This window comes from Mastomys coucha, unplaced genomic scaffold, assembly GCF_008632895.1.
Source record: "Mastomys coucha isolate ucsf_1 unplaced genomic scaffold, UCSF_Mcou_1 pScaffold7, whole genome shotgun sequence".
Classification (NCBI taxonomy): domain Eukaryota; kingdom Metazoa; phylum Chordata; class Mammalia; order Rodentia; family Muridae; genus Mastomys; species Mastomys coucha.
Window position 1 is genome coordinate 35,857,194 of NW_022196913.1, and position 19,797 is coordinate 35,876,990.

Consider the following 19,797-nt stretch of genomic DNA (forward strand, 5'->3'; position numbering starts at 1 on the left):
GTCTCTGTCTCTCTCTCTCTCTCTCTCTCTCTCTCCATCCTGGCTACCATGAGGTAGGCGACTTTGTTGCTCCAGCTCCATCTGCCCCAAAACTCTGCCTCTCCATAGCCTAGGAGAAACAAAGCCAGCCATAGCCTTAAACCTTTGAAACTTTAAGCCAACAAAATGTTCCTCCCTTAAGCCATCTCTTTCAGGTATTTATTACACAAACAAAACGTTAATGATCACAAACATGAATGAACATCAAGACACTACACTAAGTGAAATGAAAAGGTCATCAAAGGACACATGTGAGATACATGAAGTACCCACAATGTAGAGAGACAGGCATTCCCAGGGGTGGAAGTAAGGAGTTGGGAGTTAGTGTTTGGTACAAATTCAGTTTTACAAAATATGAACAATGAGGAGGCTGGCCATGCTTGTACACCATTGTGAGTGTATTTAATACAACTGAACTGAAGATTAAAGTGATTTTACACATTTTTAAAGCTCAAAAGAAAAAAATAATAAGAGAAGCCTGGTTGAAGTCCCCCTGGTGAATAAGATGGTTTTTCTTCACATTCTAAGCATGAGGCCTGAGAAATAGATTTGATTCGATTTTTAAAGAACAAAACAAAAGAACTTTTCTTTCCCACTTGAATTTGTGTGATCAGGTTGAGAGTCGTTGAGGCCTGGTTCCCAGTGGCCAAAGCTGATTGTGTACTCCTATCTGCCCAGGCCATTACCTCACACCCCTTCTCATCCCCACCCCTGGAGGTGGCTAACTGGGTGACAAGCAAGAAGAAGGAATACTTCTTACATTCATGCATTGTATCTTCCTCTATCACTCTCTACATTATTTTTATTAAGTGGGATCTCTCATTGAACTGGGAGCTCATGATTAGATAGAATAGCTGGCTCTTGGGCCCTGGAGACCTGCCCTTCTCTGCTCCATGTGCCAGCACTAGTTTACAGTGCATGCTGCTGTACCTGACTTTTGCATGGATCCTGGAGAATCCGTACTCAGATCTCCATGTTTGCCTGTCAGGCACTTTACTGATGGAGCTATCTCCTTAGAGCCTAATGACTGGTTCCCAAGGTTACCACAAAACACCCCCAGTTCATTACTGTAACTGATCAGTGGGGTCATGGTTTCATTTCAGAGTGTATTGGTTGTTAGGGCTACGGAACATATCAAGATCCATTGACTCACATAACTGACATTTAGGTACTTAAAGTACTCAAAACTAATAGGAATAGGGTGTAAAATGTCGAGTTGCAGGTGCTGGGGGATGAAGGAATAGGGAGTTGCATGGTCTCCTCATGGTTCTGAAGGTTGGGGTCCAGGATCAAGGCTTGGGCAGGACTGACTTCCCCTGATACTGAAATAGCATCTTCTCTTTATGTCCTTACATGATTTGTGAGTGTGTGTGTGGGTGTGTGTGTGTGTGGGGGGGTCGTGCGTGTATGTATATGGTGTGTATATGTGTGTATGGTGTGGTATGTGTGTGTGCATGTGTGTGTGTGTGTGTGGTGTGGTATGTGTGTGTGCATGTGTGTGTGTGGTGTGATATGTGTGTGTGCATGTGTGTGTATATAGTGTGGTATGTGCATGTGCATGTGTGTGTGTGTGTGTGGTGTATGCATGTGGTATATGTGATGTATGTGTGGTGTGGTATCTGTGGTTTGTGTGTGTGTGGTATATGTGTATTGTGTGGTGTATGTGGTGTATGTGTGCATGTGTGTGGTATATGGTGTCTGTGGTGTATGTGTGTGTGTGAGTGTGTGGTGTGTGTGCTGTATGTGGTATGTAGTGTATGTGTGTGATATGTGTGTAGCATGTATGTGTAGTGTATGTGGGTAGTGTGTGTATGTGGTGCATGTGTGTGTGGTATATGTGTGGTATATGTCGTATATGTATGGTATGGTGTATCTATGTGTGTGGTTTGTATGTGTGGTGTATACATATATGTGTGTGTGGTATATATGTATGTGTGGTATATGTGGTGTATGTGTGGATGTGTGTATAGTATATGGGTATGTGTGGTATATGATGTCTGTGATTTGTGTGTATGTATGTGTGTGAGTGTGTATGTGTGGTATATGATGTCTGTGGTGTGTGGTGTGTGTGTGTGTGTGGTGTGTATATGTGGTATGTGTGTATATGTGTGTGTGTGGTATATGTGTGTATATGTGTATATGTATATATATGGTATGTGTATGTGTCTCTGTGTATGTGTGTATGTGGTGTGTGGTATGTATACATGGTATGTGTGTGTGTGTTTTCCATGTCTCTTTTCAAAGGCCATCAGTCAGATTGGATCAGGATCCACCCACTCAGTCGCAGATAACCTTAATTGCCTCTTTAAGGGTAATTGCCTCCCCAATTCAGTCACATTCTGAACTATTAAGGTTGGCATATCTACAGGATCTGGGGTCAGGGGACACAACTGAGCCCATAACATAGATTGAGGACCCTGAAAGTCTGTCCATGTAAATCCAGATCTACTCAGATCCATACCAACATATTACATGGTATTAGGCTCCTAAATGTATGCATCCCTTTGAGTATTGAAAAGTTTCCAAGTTTGTCTATCTGAGAATCCTCATTGACAGACAACAGTGGAACCTCTTCAAGCCTTATCAAGTCAAAATCCTTTCTTGCTTTCGAAGTCAGATCTAAGGCTGATCTTATCTCAAGGCCTTGTGGGCACAGAGCCTTTGGATTACCCAGGACTCTTGAGAAAGCTTCATGGTGTCCAGAGGAAGCTGGACTCCATCCTCCCTTTGGTAACCAGATTGACATGTGATACTCTTCATCATCTTGTTTTTCAGCTTCAGTCCTATATTCCCCAAGTCCCTGGCTGAATAAATACATGGCATTAAGGATGGGAGGTGCTCCATTTGCATACCATTGGTCCTCCTCTGGGAAACTTGAGAGACCTTTGTCCAAGACCTAAACCAGTGGTTCTTGCTGGGCATAATGGTTGAATTCTCAAATTAATCTTCTTAGTTTGATAAATAGCCAAGAAGTGTAGACTCGAATCTGAAATGACTATTTCTTAGCAAGACGCTGGCAAAGCCAACTATCTGTGGGACATGGGAAAGAGCCCTTGCTTCTATTTTTGTGCTGTCCCCAAGGATAAAGTGTTCCTTTCATGTACACTTTGATGTAGAAATAAAGGAGCGCTTATACATTATTTAGTTTTAGAATGTACATTTTATAGGGGACTCTGTCCACATGGTCTCAAATTTTAGTGGCACTGAAAGTCAAGGGAAAAGAGATCAGCTCAAGCCAGGAACAGAGTACAGCTGGGAATCAAGCCCAGTCACCCATCTCTTCCCCACCTCCATGTCTCTATACCACCCCACCAGCCCAGAGGCTCAGCAGTCTCACCACAGATAAAACTAACTCTATGGGTACCCCACCCCCTTCCCCTGAAGACTGGTATGAAAACTGTATCTGCGGCAAATTTTTCAGGAAAACAGGAAGTCCTTCCTGTGGACTGCAGGGCTGAGGGTCCTCACCAGTGTATTTTTGTGAGTGAAAGTCAGGCCTTGGGGGAAAGAATAGAAAAACTGCTTGGGCCAAGTGCCAAGATGGAGCGAGGAGGAACTGTTTTTTGCAAGCAAGCAGAGGTTGTGTGCAGACTGGCATGGATACATCTAAATTTGCCTACTTGAGCTGTCCCAAATGGGCTTCATCATCGCCATCTCTAAACCGGAAGCAGAGGTCAGGGGCAGCAGAGTCAGGGCATGCGCATAAGGACTGCTCAGGACCCGGAAAGCCCCGCCCTTCCCGGAGTCTCTGAACTAAGCAATCACCTTCCTCCGGTGCTTCTCATTTCTTGGGATCAGCCTCAGCTCCTACCCACTGGCAGGGCTCACGTCCTGAGATCTCGGCTCAGATCTTACCCCTGCCATTTGCTAGCTATGGGATTCTGAGCAATGCACTTGCCCTGTGGTTTCCTCATGGGTCCTCAAGTCTCTACCATAAAATAATGTACATTTACACACAACCTACATGTGTTCCCTCTTATATATTTTCAGTCATCTCAATGCCACATGACACAGCACAATGCAAAATCTGAGTAAATAGTTGTTATACTGTGTTGTTTAGAAAACAAAGAGAAATCTGTTCATGTTTATTACAGATATACCTTTTTTTTTCTTAAATATTTTCCAGCCATCACTGGTTGAATTCAAAGAAGCAGAATCCGTGGGTGTGAATGCCTGACTATAGTCAATAATTTCATTAAATTTAGGCTTGTTACCCCATCCTCAGGATATTGTATGCATTGCATATGGAGTGCTGACCAAGCCCAATGTTAAGGTCATTATGCTTCCAGAGGATGTAGATTCCCAGAAGCAGCAGAACCTTCCAGCATGGCTGTTCTTGAATGGTCTCCACAGGAGACAATGTGCTGCTGCCCCTAGTGGTCACACTTTACATTACCTCAAGCTCAGAGGCCTCTCTTTCCTGTTTATAGGAGGAGCTACCAGGTGGACATTGACCTCTGAGACAGTGGAGACACCAAATAGTGTCCTGGTAAACAAAGAGTGATCATCTCTTCTTGACCATGCTGTGCCCTAAAGTGTCAAGGACACTGGAGTCTTGATTAAGGTAGCTCCATATGACTATTGTTTTAGTCTAATGTGAATTGCTGTAACAGAATACGTGAGATTATTTAATTTATAGGGCAGAAGTTTACTTTTTTTAGTCCTGAAGACTATCAGTAGGAGACCAAGGACCAAGTCTAGCAAAAGGCTCCTTACTGTATCACACAATGGTGGAAGGTGTCACGTAGGTCACACCTCCCAATATGGTCACATGGGAGCTAAGACTTCCAGTACGTGGATCCTGGAGGACACATTCAAGCATAGAAGAGCTAATGAAGTTCAAGTTTTCAAAACTCAGTACCCAGGTAATGCTGAGGAAAAACTGTGATCTTGAGTTGGTTCTCATCTCTCAGACTGGAAGATCCATGAAAAGAGGCTGGGTTTGTCATAAACTTCTGTATCCATAGGATAGCAGCCTCTGGCACACAGTACTAGCATGATAATAAGTGAATGAATGAATACATTTGAACATATGTGTGTATATATGAATGTGTGAATGTCTCAGCTTCTTGAATCTCATTTCTCTAAGTAATGATGAACAACTTGACAATTGTTCAAAGCCTTGATTTTCCCATCTGTACAATGGCACTAACCTATGCTTAAAGTTTAGAATTGACTTCAGAATTTCAAACTCAGGATCTTATCCCACTTATGTATCTCAAAACTAACTTAGTAGGTGTGGTGGTTTGAATGAGAATGTGACCCATACATAGACTAACATATTTGAATGTTTGGTCTGTAGTTCATGCAACTGTTTTGAGAAGGATAAAGAGATATGGAATTTTTGGAGGTATGTCACTTGGGTCAGGCTTTGAGATTTCAAAGCCCACACCAGGCCCAGTCTCTGTCTCTCTGTCCCTCTGTCTCTGTCTATCTGTTCCTGTCTGTCCCTCCTCTCCTTCCCTGTAACCCCCTCCCTCTGTGGACCAGATGTAAATTCTTGACTGCTCCAGGGCCATGCCTGCCTGTGGCCACATTCCCCACCATGATGGTCACGAACACACCCACTGAAACTGTAAGCAAACCCCTAATTAAATGCTTTCTCTTATAAGTTGCCTTAGTCATGGTGTCTCTTCATAGCTGTAGAAGCATAGCTAAAGCTTGGGTTAGAGTTTTCTAATGAGATAAAAAATAATTAGGGTGAAAAATGTGACTAGATCCACAGGACATTAGAGCTGAAGTAAAGTGCTATTTAGTGAGATGCTTGCTCTAGTAACATATAGGATTTGTACTAAGTTCCAATAAAGTATTTTCTTCTTTCAAGGCTGAGATGGAACCTATAACCTCAAGCACACTACTGTGTGATCTACCACTGAGCTATATCCCAACTCCTAAACTATGTTTCTTGTCATCCATTGTGGGAAAGGGACTGAAAGTCAGGGTGAAAATCAGGGTCCCAGATAAGCTCTGAGTGGATGGAGCACAATGAGTGGTACACGGGGCCTGTGGAGCCCAGTTGTACCTTGTAATTAAGAAATTTTTCTAAGTTCTGTGGATGGCTGCTGCTGAGTGGCTACCCCCCACCCCGATGTATTTGCTTTATCACATGGAAAAGATTTCACCTAAGAAAAATCAATTTTCCAGGTGCATGGGAGTACGACACTTACTACCAGAAGGTAAAGAAACCATAATTAGAGGTAATTTGCCCCTTTCCCAGGAGATGTGTAAACACATACCCCAGAATGTTCTGGAAGGAATTACAGGCATGCTCTGTAGCTCCCATGAGAAGATCTTTAATCTCAAAGTTTATCTGAAGAAAAGCTGAAGTTTGGAACTGCTTAACGATGGATGCTTGAAGATAGAAAGGGACTAGCAGTCAAATTTCAGCCATCTTCCAGCCCAACAGAGCAGGGGTCTTGCTGCCTCTCCTGAGGCCCATCTAAGGTAGCCATAGTTTGATGTTTTAATTTTTAAAGATTTATTTATTTTAAGTGGAAGAGTATTTTGACTGCATGTATGTCTGTGCACCACATGCATGCCACTATCCTCTGAGGTCAGGAGATGACGTCAGATCCCTGAGAACTGGAGTTATGAGTGGTTGTGAGGCTCCATTTGGGTGCTAGAAACTGAGTCCAGGTCCTTTATAAGAGCAATGGGTGCTCTTAACTGCAGAGCCAACTCATCATTCAAATGTTTCAACAACTGCTTTTATAGTTCCTCTCTCTCTCTTTCTCCCTGAGCCATGAAGGAAGGGAAGACTGAAGGAGACAGCCCATTGAGGACTGAGTGCTCCAAAGTCTCACTCTGCACATTGTCTAGTTGTGGGTCTCTGTGTTTGTTCCCATCCACAGCAGGAGGAAGCTTCTCTGATGATGGCTGAGCAAGATACTGATCTATGAGTGTAGCAAAATGACATTTTGTTGCTACATTCCTTTAGTAGAACAGTAGTATTTGGATTTTTCACAGGTCTATGGCTTATTTAATCTCAGGCTCTTGGTCACCTGAGCAGTGTTATGGATGGGTTCCATCTCATGGAGTGGGCCTTAAATCCAGTCAGTATTGGTTGGTTACTCTCACAAGCCTTGTGCCACTATTACAGTGACACATCTTGCATGCAGATTACCATTGTAGATGTAACAAATTGGGTGTAGATAGTGACAGATTGGTAAATATAAAATAAATGGACAAATTTCTAGGCTCATAATCATTGTAGACCAGAATGGCCTTGGAACTCAGAGATCTGCCTGCCTCTGCTACTCAAGTGCTAGGATTAAAGGCATGCACCACACTACTTCCTGGTCTATTTTCATGTTTTTAAAAAATATTTTTTGTCACTTTATTTCATTTTTTAACTTAATGTTATCACACAAAGGAATGACTTACATTATGGCATTCTCAAGCTATGTCACAATCTTTTTTCTAGTTTACTCCCCTTCCCAAGTTCTCCTCTTTCATCCAGTACCCCATTCTTGTAAGTCCTTTTCTTCCTCACAAACAGACCTTGCTTTTTACTTTCCCATTACAAGTATTATTCCACAACACTCCTATCCCCTAAGATCTCTTCTTCCTCTATCATTGTTGTGTTTCTAGTTTTGTCATATATGTGCACACACACAAACACACATGTATACATGCATTTGTATACACATAACACACATGTACACATAAATGTACACACATGCGCATATATTCAAGCACTCATAAGCAAACATAGAAACATGCATGGACATGGATGCACATACATGCAAATATACATGCACAAACAACACACATGTATGCACACATACTGGTGGAAACACAGTCACAGAAACATACACAAACATGCACACACATGCACAGCACACAAATGCACAAAAACGTACATACACAACCACACATATACTTACACAAATGCATACAAGCACATATACAGAGACATACAAATACACAGATGTACATCTACAAACACACGGACACACAAATGAACATATAAACAGACATGTGAACATGCATGCACACACATAAATGTACACACAAACATCCACGCACACAAACACACTCAAGCATGCTTGCAAACACACAACCACACACACAAACATACATGCACAACAAGCACGCAGTGTACTCACAAACATTTATACAATCATTTACTTTCTAGTGACTGTGCTAGCTTCCATTCCACTAACAAATTATAAGAGTCTCTTTTCCAGGGAAAACCATTACTACAAATACCTACATTTAAAATAAATCAGAAAAAAAAAAACTCAAATAAGTAACTTAATGGTGCATTTTAGGGATTTGGAAGAGTAAGAATGGGCCAAACCCACACGCGGTATACAGAAAGATCAGACAAGAAATTAATAAGATGAGAATGAAAAAAATAATCATTTAAATGAAGGGTTGATCTTTGGGAAGACAAACAAGATTCATGAATCCTTAGCTAACTGACCCCCCCCCCAAATGTGAAAGCAGACTCAAATTAAGAGAAATTAGAGATGAAAGGGAAGGTGTTCTAACAGACACAAGTGATTCAGAAAGTAATTAAGAAAATTATTTTTAAAAAATTCCAGCAAATTGGAAAATATAAAATAAACAGACAAACTTGTAGGCTCATAATCAACCAAAATAAAGTCAAGATGAGATAAACAATTTATACAGATCTATAAAAAGCAAGGATACTGAAGCAGCAATTATAAAGAAAAACAAAACCTGCCAGCTAAAAACTGGGCGGCAAAATCAACTCACTGCTGAGTTCTCCCAGAACTTTCAGACAGAATGAGTACCCGGATTCCTCAAACTATTTCATAAAATAAGGAGGATGCTACCAAACTCTTTTTATGGAACCAATATTATCCTTAAATCCAACACACACACACACACACACACACACACACACAAACACACAAACACACACACACAATTATAGGCCAAGCTTCTCAATGAACATAGACTCAAAACATCACAACAAAATATTGGCCAGCCAAATTCAAGAGCATATCAAAAACACTCATTTATCATGATCAAGGTGACTTTGTCCTAGAGATTCAGGGATCATTTGCCAAATGAAAATCAGTAAATATAACGTACCACATAAATGGATTCAAGAACAGAATCATATGACCATATCTATAGAGGTAGAAAACTCCTTGGATAAAAGCCAACCTTGCTGAAGAGAGAAGTGTGTGGACTACATCATAACTCAGCCAAAGCAATCCTGAACAAGAGCACAAGGCTAGAGGATCATCACTCTTGAATGGAGTCACACTACAGAGCAAAACCAAGTTGTACTAGTTCAATAGAAACACTGGCTAGTCAGATTGAATAGAATACCCAGATAAGAGGCCATGCAGCTACAGCATGATACAAAGATGCTAAGAGTACACTTTGTAAGAAAGACAAACAGATCAAAGGCTTAGATGTAAGACCTGAAACTGAAACTGAAACTGACGGAGGAAAAACTAGGATGATCAATCTCATCAAGATACAGGCATAAACGAGAACATTCTCAATAGGATTTCAGTTCCTCAGGAAACCAGGCCAACGACTGACAAATTGGACCTCATGAAATTAAAGAGCTTCTTTACAGCTAAGGAAGCAATTAGTCAGTGACGAGACAGCCTGCAGAATGGGAGGAAATCATTGCTAGTGTTAACCAAGGTTCCTGGGAAGAAGCTGCAACAAGGCTGAGTGACCGGAACTTCAATAATTGTGGAGAAGTTGGAAAATTGCAGGCGTAAAGCCAAACTATTTTGGACCATCTTCTTCAGCCTACACATGTAATGCCCACTTCTGTGTAAGGCATAACATCCTTGTGAAAAGCAAAGACTGATATTAGATAGCATTGAGGCCTATAATGTTTCCCTGGCTTGTTTTAGACTACCTACCTACATGATGGACCCACAGCTGGGTTTGAGACTTTTGGTTTTTTTTATGACTTGCTTTTTGTTGTTGTCTTTACTATAAAGCTTTGTGAAATTCTTACCTCATTGGAACATGGTATTTGAGGCAACATGACTCTGTTATGAGGCCATGGTCATTCACGTTTGGCTCCTGAATAAATCATCTTTTTCCTTTTGAATTTAGAGATATATTTTCATGTCAACATAGTTATATGTCTGGCATGAATTAATGCCGGATACAGCTGTCTCCTGAGAGGCTCTGACAGTGCCCAACTAATACAGAAGTGGAGGCTCACAGCTATCCATTGGACTGAGCACAGGTTCCCCAATGAAGGAGCTAGAGAAAGGACCCAAGGAGCTGAAGGGTTTGCAGCCCCTTAGGACGAACAATAATATGAACTAACCAGTACCCCAGAGCTCCCAAGGACTAAACCACCAACCAAAGAATACACATGGTGGGACTCATGGCTCCAGATGCATATGTAGCAGAGGATAGCCTAAGTTGGTCATCAATGGGAGGAGAGGCCCTTGGTCCTGTGAAGGTTCTATGCCCCAGTGTAAGGGAATGCCAGGGCCAGGACCTGGGACAGGGTAGGTTGGTGAGCAAGGGGAGGGGGATGGAATAAGGGTTTTTATCAGAGGGGAAACCAGGAAAGGGGATAACATTTGAAATATAAATAAAGAAAATATCTAATGAAAATATATATACTTATAAAAAATATTTACATGATGTAGAGAACTTTAAAAAAACTAGGTAACAAGAAATCAAACAATCCAGTTAATAACTGGGCTAATGAAATGAGCAACTTTCTTAAAAAAATGAAGTAAAACAGGCCAACAAATATGTTGGTGGGGGGAGAGTCTGATTTCACTAGCTTTTAGAGAAATGCAAATTAAAATGATATTGATATCTCCTCTTACCCAAGTCAGAATGGCAGTTGTTATGAAAAACAAATAACAACAAATGTTGGTAAGGATATGGACAAACAAGAACCTTATATACTGCTGGTAATGATATAAACTTAATAATATAATCTTATATACCGCTGGTAATAATATAGGCCAATATCGCCACTGGGAAATCAGTATGGAGTTTCCAAAAATTAAAAGCCACAACAAACATCAACAAACCCTACAACCCCACAAGTAAACCTAAGTGATTCAGCTTAATCACTCCTGGGAATATAATTAAAAAATTTCAAAGTAGTATATACTAGAGACACACTCACTCGTCAGTTTTTATTTCAGTACTATCCATAACAGCTAAGTGGTGGAAACAAGTTAGAGTTGTCTGGGAAGAGGAACCTCAATTGAGAAAATGTCTTATCAGATTACAGACGAGACTGTAGAGGGTTTTCTTGATTGATGATTGATGTGGGAGGGCCCAGCCCACTTGTGTTCCTGGGTGGTATAAAAAAGCAGGCTAAGTCCCTTTACTGACTAGTATTCATAGAATGGGAAGGCGCTCTGCACACTACCAGAGGACACAGGTGAACACCAACCCTGTTACAGATTCTGTCAGTCATCTGCAATGGTGAATGGCATGCAAGTGTGGTAGTGGTACAAAAGTTGTAGGGTTAACCAACCATGCTTGGTTAGATTTAAGGCCCACTCCAAGAGATAGAACCCATGCCCAACACTGTCCACATGGATAAGAACTTGAAATTAAATAGGTCAGGGACCTGGGGGGTGGGGAACCCACTACTGTTCTTCTAAAGGACCAGAGCAACAAAATGACTCCTAGTGACAGTCTGCTGTACTCATAGATCAGTGTCTTGTTCAGCCACAAGAGATGCTTCTTCCTGCAGTAGATGGAAGCAAACGTAGAGACCCATAGCTGGACAGCATGTGAAGACCAAGAGACCATGGAATAATCAGTTCTAAATGGGATATCTCCACCAAATCTCTCCCTTCAAGGCTTAAGGAACTTTGTGGAAGAGGAGGCATAAAGATGGTAAGAGCCAATGGGGATGGAGGGCACTGTGGAAGCGAGGCCTACTAAAGATAGCAGGACTAATTCACACATGAAGCCAGAGACTGGCAGCACATCCAGGTCTAAGCCAGGGCTGAGAGAGCAAGTGGGCACAAGTCCCTCTCCTTAACCCAGAAGCTACTTCCAGTTGATAACTGCCCAGAAAGAAAAACGGAGTGCTTCTTTCCAACTGAACCTCACTGGACAATACAAGCCACCCTTAAAGACAGACCCCTTCCCAGCAATAAATGGCCAACACTAAAGGAACTCAATGATAGTTCTGAGGATTATTTTGTCTCATGATAATTTGTCTGAGTTCCTTCTCTGTTCTTTTCTTGTTAACTTTGAAGGTCTTTGCTTATATGTTATCATTTCCAGCTTTGTTTTTATGGATCTCCTGTGTGTGCAAATATGTGCATATGTCAGCATCTGCATGTGTTTCTTGGGCTTTATCATAGGCTTTTGTCCCCTATTTTGTCCTATTCTGGCTTGCTTTTATTTTATTATTATTTTTAGATATCTGTCTGTTTTATAATTAGAGAGAGAATGAAAGGGTGTGGATCTGGGTGAATGGGGAGGATCTAGGAGGACTTGAGGGAATGTAAACCATAATAAGAATAGATTGTATTTAAAAATCTATTTTCAAAGGGAGGACAGGTTACATAATCCATGGAGAACAAGCTAGTAAGCAGTGTTTCTCCATGGCCACTGCATAAACTCAGTGCAAAAACCCAGATTTGGAATTCTGTGTTAGCTCTCACATTACTTTTTTAGTGTGTGTGTGTGTGTGTGTGTGTGTGTGTGTGTGTGTGTGTGTATGAGCTTGGTTTTAGTAGTCGCACTGTTAGGTTGAATGAGACTCCCAGGTGACAAAAAATATATACAAGCAGGACATTCAGTGTCCCACCAAGGAGCTCCTATGTCATTTAGTAGCTCTGCAAACATTTGTTCTCCATCGTGGCTATGACACTGGGCTGGACTGCAAGGACATTATCACCGTGCTGACAAACATTTACCTCTCTAGACCCTGAACTCAAGTCTTTTCCACAGCTTTGCATGGGGGCTCAGCCTGGCAAGCAGAGAGCACAGCAGATTTGGATAGGACAAGAAAAGCACCAGCAAGGAACTATCTTGGCTTTGGGACATGGTTCGGATTGGCGTCCAGGTGAGCTAAAGTTCTGCATCAGGAGCCTTGTTCTGAAATAAAGGTCCAGAGCAGTGGTCATGTTGGCAACTGAATGCACAGACTCCTGCCTTTCTCCTCTTCCTCTTCCTCTTCTCCATTCCCCTCTTGTGCTCTTCCCTCCCCTCCACTCCTTTTCTGTCTCTTCTCTTCTCCCTCCCCTTCTTTTATTTTAGAGACAAGATCTCACTGTGTAACCCATGCTGGCCTTGACTCCCAATTCTTCTGCCTCTCTCTTTGGAATGCTGAGATTATAGGTGGTACCTAGTCTCCAGCTCTTTTTATTTAAAAGCTTTGCTTCAACTGGCAGCCACCACCCCTCCCCCAGTCTCATCCCTACCACATGGGCATTTTCAATAAACAGCCTTCCCCAGACTCCCTGTTGTCTCTGAACTTGAGGTTCTGCTATACTTTCTCCATTGAGTTTTGCAAAGAGCTGCATCATGCTGACTCTGCCCTCAGTTCTATGCCATCTACTGTGGTCTCAGCCTTTTCCTGCCGCTTTGGCGTGACCAGCAGCAGGAAGGACTATCCCTTATCCCTGATCCAGTTGTGTGGGAGAGGTAAGAGCTTGGCTGTCAGTCTTTGCTCTTCCTGAAGCTTTTATCACCACCTGCAACTCATAGTCCTGAGTCAGCATGCTTCCGAGTAATGGGTGCTCCGTTTGGGTCCCGATGTTTCTTTATGAAGATAGTAAGGCTAAAACAATAGGCAGTGGATGGATCTGACTTTCTAAATCACTTCAGTTAATATGTGTTCTTTTTTTAAAATCTTCTGTCTTCCCTAATTTTTCCTCAGAAGCAAGAAGCAAGAGGATCTTCATCAACAAAGACCACCCTCAAAAGTACATTTACTGCACAGGCAGCTTTCTGGAGCCTCAGATTCAGTGAACCATACATCAAAGAAACCACCATAAAAGCTGAAAATAGAACTGCCACATGACACAGCTATCCCACTCTCGGGTATATACCCGAAGGACTCTTAAGTCAACACACCACAGACACCCCCAAGTTTATCTCTGCACTGTTCATAGGAGCCAGGAAATGGAACCAGCTTAAATGTCCATCAACAGGTAAATGGGTAAAGAAAATGTGGAGCATAAACACATTGGAATTTTATGTGACCATAAAGAAAAACAAAGTCATGGTGGTACTTGCGAGAAAATGGCTGCTACTGGAAAACATTTGCAAAGCAAAGTAAGCTTTGCCAGAAGGATGGATTCCTTGTATTTTCTCACATGCAGAACCTAGGTTTAAAGCTATGTATTTTCCCAGAAAGACATGTCCTGCATGTTTTCTCTTATCTATAGATCCTAGTTCCTAATCTTTAGATTTGAGCCTATAATCTGTAGTAACCTCAGAAACAAGGAAAGTAATGGGGGACCCATGTGGGGGATGAGAAGGAGCTCTAGAGAGGGGGATAGTATGACCCAGGTGCTATGAAGGGGGAAATGGGGAACAGAGGGTGTAACTAGGAAAGGGGAGGGCAAAACAGAAGAATAGGAAGGGGAAGGATAAATAGCACTGAGGATATTTGAAAAAGTCATAGAAAAACATGTTTCTTAATGTTTGCTTGAAATACGCCTTGTGTCTGTGGGGTGTGTTTGTATGTGTGTGTGTGTGTGTGTGTTTATGCCACTTGAAATGAAAGTGCTCCCTGCAAGAGCAGTAGATGATTTATCAAAAACCCCAGTAGCAGGCATGAGAAATCTCTCTTTGAGTTGTTTGTCAGGAGAGTCCAATGGGCTACATCATAGAGGCTGCGGCTGCCCTTGCCCTCGGTTGCCCCCTAGAGCGTAAGTGTAAGACCCTACTTCTGAAGACACCATGAAACTTGGACACAGGATTAGGAGGAATAAAACTGAGACTGGCCTGAAAGCCTCCTCCCTGAGCACTGGCTCTCAGAGTGTCCAAAGGTGCTTCCCAAACCGCCAAGGGAGAAAAACCAGTCAAGAATCCTACCGGTTACAACAGCCATGAGCCACAATCAGAGAGAGGATGCCAAGATATCCCCAAGGAGGCAACAGTGGCATTTATTTCTCGAGGGTAACAAACAGCTGTCTAATGGGTTGAAGACCTACTCAATAGGAGGGACTTCACGCCTGGAACTGTAAATCCAGCTATCCAAGGCAGGTGAGACTGTGACCCTAAAGGTGTGTCCTTACTACTGCCACCTTCCTACATCAGGATTTAACTGCATTCACACTTAACCCTTGTACCCACCAATAAGTGTAGCTCCCACCCCTCAGCTTCCTTTTTGTCCAGTTAACACATTCTTGAGAAGAATACATACATACATGAGTTTTTATCTATAGAATTGTCCTTCACATTTCAATATTTATTCTCTGTTTCTGTAACTTCATTTATCCTGAGACATACTTCTTGTTAATGGAATTTTTCACTTATCAAAATTACACTTATCAGCTTCCCCTAAACTACAGAATGACAGCCAACTGCTTGGCATTTACACTCTAATAGGTGTAACCGGGCACCTGGAGATGGTCTACAGTAGGGTCTATGTGAACACTTGGCCATGGATAGAATCAGACTTGAACAGCCCTGGATTTGGTGTCTGTGGGGGAAGGTGGCATTAGAATAATCCTCTGTGGATACAAAGGGTCACTGTGTTGCTAGTGCTAAATAACCAAGTCGGCAGGTCACATCTGCATGCTACTCTCAAGTGCTTTTACCTGGATTTAGCAGCACAAAGCCTTGACAAGAGGGAAGGAAGCCTGTGGGATAGGCAGATGCTCATGTTGAGAGAAAATGAGATAATTCAAGCACAAGAAAAATAGTATTCAACTTTTTAAAAGGGTGCTGCTAGAATTTACACTTTTCAGTGTTCCACAATTTAATTTTCAATTGGATCCTAAACTTATTGTCGCCGTGTTTTTAATCACAGAAACACTGGTACTGTTTAATGTACTTAAATATTTATGATGTACCAGAGTCACCTTGAGACTTTTTAAACAGTTAACATTAGAAGATGTGGATTAATGGTTCTATAAATGTCTTCTGGGAAGAGGTAGGAGAGTTAGCTCTACCGGAGACCTAGCTGACAACTTCAAGCCATATTTACACAGCCAGCCGGGTTTTTTATTTCTTTTTGTTTTTTACCAAAAAGCAATGTTTTTTGTCTTTACTGACTTAAGACAGTGCACTTGGCCATTACACAAAAAAGCTTGATAGCTTTACAAACACACAGTGCTTTTTTGTGTGTGTGTGTGTCAGGTTCTCTAAATGGAAGAAAACAATGAGTTTTTTCCATATGTGTCTGTATGATCCAAAGAATGACCTAAGTTGCCATACATACCTGGATTTTAATGAGTAAGCTTATTCAGAGTATAGCAGGCAGAAGCAAAACAGTAAGTAGCAAGTAGCAGTTAGAAGCAGCAGAGAGATGGCAAATGTCATGCCAATTTTATATCTCATCAACACTATTGCTAACAAAGATGATGTCATCCAATGCAGGGTTTACAAAATCCAACATAAATTGGTTGGGGAAGATGAGGCAGTCTGCTGGATTTCCCAACCAAGCTTCTCTTCATAGATGAGTGCCACTGACCGTGGTTCCTTGCGGGGAAGCCCTTAATCTGCAGGGTGATGAGAGTTCTGGCCAGGTGTGCAAGGGATTCAGAGGGTGATAAATAGAGTCGACACAAAGAAGTGTGCTATCTGAATGTATTTCTTAAAAATGGCATGGGGCTTTTACAATCATTGCAAAAGAGGAATTGAAAGATCCTAGAGCTCGGGAGACCCTCACTCAAGTCTCAGGATGACACGACCACCCAATAACTCACGAGAGACTGATCTTGCTGTAAGCGCACGAGGTTTATTTGGGATAGGCCAGTACTGGGGTCGATCTCGTAACCTTGCAGGCCAGAGGAGTTCGACCCAGACTACAAGGAGTAAGGGGTATTTAAAGGGAAAAATCACAAACTGGGGCGGGGATGTTAGGGGGTTACCAAGGAAACATAACAAAAAACAGTGGAAAATTTCAGAGGGACCCAACCCAAGGTATTCAGTTAGGAAGGGGAACATATTCCTTCTAGGAATGTAATCTTCATCTACAGGTCAGCAGGGTGGAGAGCCTTGGCAGGGTGGAGAGCCTCGTAAACCAGTAGATCCTAGTTCTGCCCTCATTGTGGATCAGTCAGGAGGGGCAGGTCTCGGGAACCAGAGCCCTGAGGCTCTGAGTTAGCCAAGTTCCTGGAACTGGCTAGTCTACATTCTTGGCTCTTTACAGGTCTCTCATGCCCTTTTAGGTAAAGGTTATACATTATACATTCCTACTGACACATTTCTATTAAATGCTCTTATTTTAAAATTCTAGAATTCTCTAGCCTTTCAGAATGAAAACTCTTGCAGCTCAGTAGTCGAGGTACATCTGAGGCCATCTAAAACACACTAGGTCTAAAACAGCAGCCATCTCCTCTGGACTGGTGCAGCACCCCCGGGGCTCTGAGCACTCTCAGGCCACATGGGCTAGGCCGGAGTGGGGGGGTGCGGGGGAGGGGGAGACTGCGAGTGTGCCAGCCAGGAGGACAGAGGCTCAAATCTCAAATCTCAAATGCTCAATGCTGAATGCTGACTGCTACTCTCTCTCTCTCTCTCTCTCTCTCTCTCTCTCTCTCTCTCTCTCAGCTCAAGGTCCCACCCATCCTCAGTAAAAAAAAAAAAAAAAAAAGAAAGAAAGAAATGGCCACTATGCTAATCTTTTGGGCAAGTAGAGATGTGTCTCTTACTGGCTAATTCCCCTACTTTTCCCTAACAATGCCAGGTGCAATTAGCCTGGATGGGTAACATTCTTTATGAAATTCCAGGCCAGGGTTTGGCTAAGATGTTGGAACTTTGGTAAAGGTCAGAGAGCAATGTCCAATTATGTCTAGCTGTTAATAAATCATATCTTGGTGAGCACCTAGCACGGGAGTTCTCAAGGACATATTTGGGCTACCTCTGAGTTAGGGGTGCCAGGAGACAATGCAGGGGCAGGAGATTCGCTTCCATGAAGCTTTCACCTCAAATACTGCTGTCACGCAAAGTCTGCATGGCAGATGAGCTTCCAGCCGCCCTTTCCAGCCATGGGCATGTTTATACCATGTTGTCATCCACATGGTACTGGGTCTGCAGGCATGAAAAGTGCAGGGTTGGAGGAGTTGCGGAAGAGCCACTGAGGATAAGTCCACGGAGGGTGGGAGTCCCTGCAAATAGGCCCCACGAGGCCATTGTATGAAGTTGTGAAAGGAGAGCCTTGGTTTCAATGGAGATCCTAAGATCTTGAGATGCCAGAATCATAAGACATCCACCAAAGAGAGCCATGAGCATGGAGTAGAGCTGACCTAGAAGAGACTCTGTGTGGGCTGAAGATGGCAGAGCTGTCACAGGGACATTTAGGGACAGAAATGTTTGCTCTGTGCCATTTTTTGTTAGAGGTGTATAATGTATTTTTGTTTGTCTGTTTGTTTGTTTTCTGTCTTTTGTGGAGGATTTGTTTGTTTGTTTTGTTTTTTATAAAGTGAATCTCACAGTTAAGAGACTTGGGGCTATTTAAAGTGTTATTAAAGACTGTAGGAACTTCTAAAGTGGGACTAAATCAATGGTCATGGGTCTATGGAAACAAGACATGGAAGATTATGGCTTAAAAGTGATGTAGTTTGGTGTTAAACTGACAAGGAATAGGTCATAATGCTTACTGTCAGCTTGACAAAATCTAGAATCATCTGAGAGGCAGACCTCTGGGTGTGCCTTTGGGAAAATATGTTGATGATGTTAGATGATGTGAGAAAACCCTTCTTACTTATGGGTGGCACCATCCCCTAGGTAGGGGACCCTGGACAATAAAATGGAGAATAAAAGCTGAACATAGGCATGCACAACCTTGTCACTCTCTACTTCTTACCTGCGAAAGCAATGTGACCAGCGCCTGCCCCATCCTGCCCCACCTTCTGTCACTTCCCCAGATGACGAGTTAGAGCCTGGAACCTGGAGCTGTGAGCTGAAATGAACCCTCTCCTCTCACGTTGCTCTTGCCAAGTTATTTTTATCACAACGAAAGCAAAGAAACTAGGACATTGGAAACAACATAACCCATTTTTATTGATATTAATTTCCTGCTTTTAATTCTTATGATAAGATGGTCACATGTCAGCATTAGGACAAGCTGGGTAACAAGTAGACCAATGTTTTCTTTTTGCTTTTGAAACTTTTCTACAAGTCTAAAATTACTTTTGAAATGGAAACCACAGGCTGGAGGAGTAACTCAGTGGTTAAGAGCATTTGCTGCCCTTGCAGAGAACCAGTGTTTGGTTCTCAGATCCCACATGGTAGATCACAGCTATCCGTAACTGTATCTAGTTCCAGGGGGTTCAATGCCCTCGTGTACTGCACGTTTGTGGTACACAGACATGCGTGCAGGCAAGACACTTACACATATCAAGTTTAAAACATCACTTTATGTTCCCAACTCAAAGAAATGGGTAAAATCCCTTTTTGAAGGTAATTATTAACCAAGACTTGAAATCTTCAGAGCCAGCCTCAGAATCTGTATTTCTCATAAATATTTCCGAAGGATTCCCTTTTGTGGAGGGCTCTGTAGCTAACATAAGCAAGGATAACTTCGCGGTGGTGGTGAAAGGCTGGAGAATCTTAGAATGTATAGTGTATAACTTTTACCTAAAAGCAGGCATGGAAAACCTCTGCCACAAGCCAAAAAAAGGTGGAGTAGCT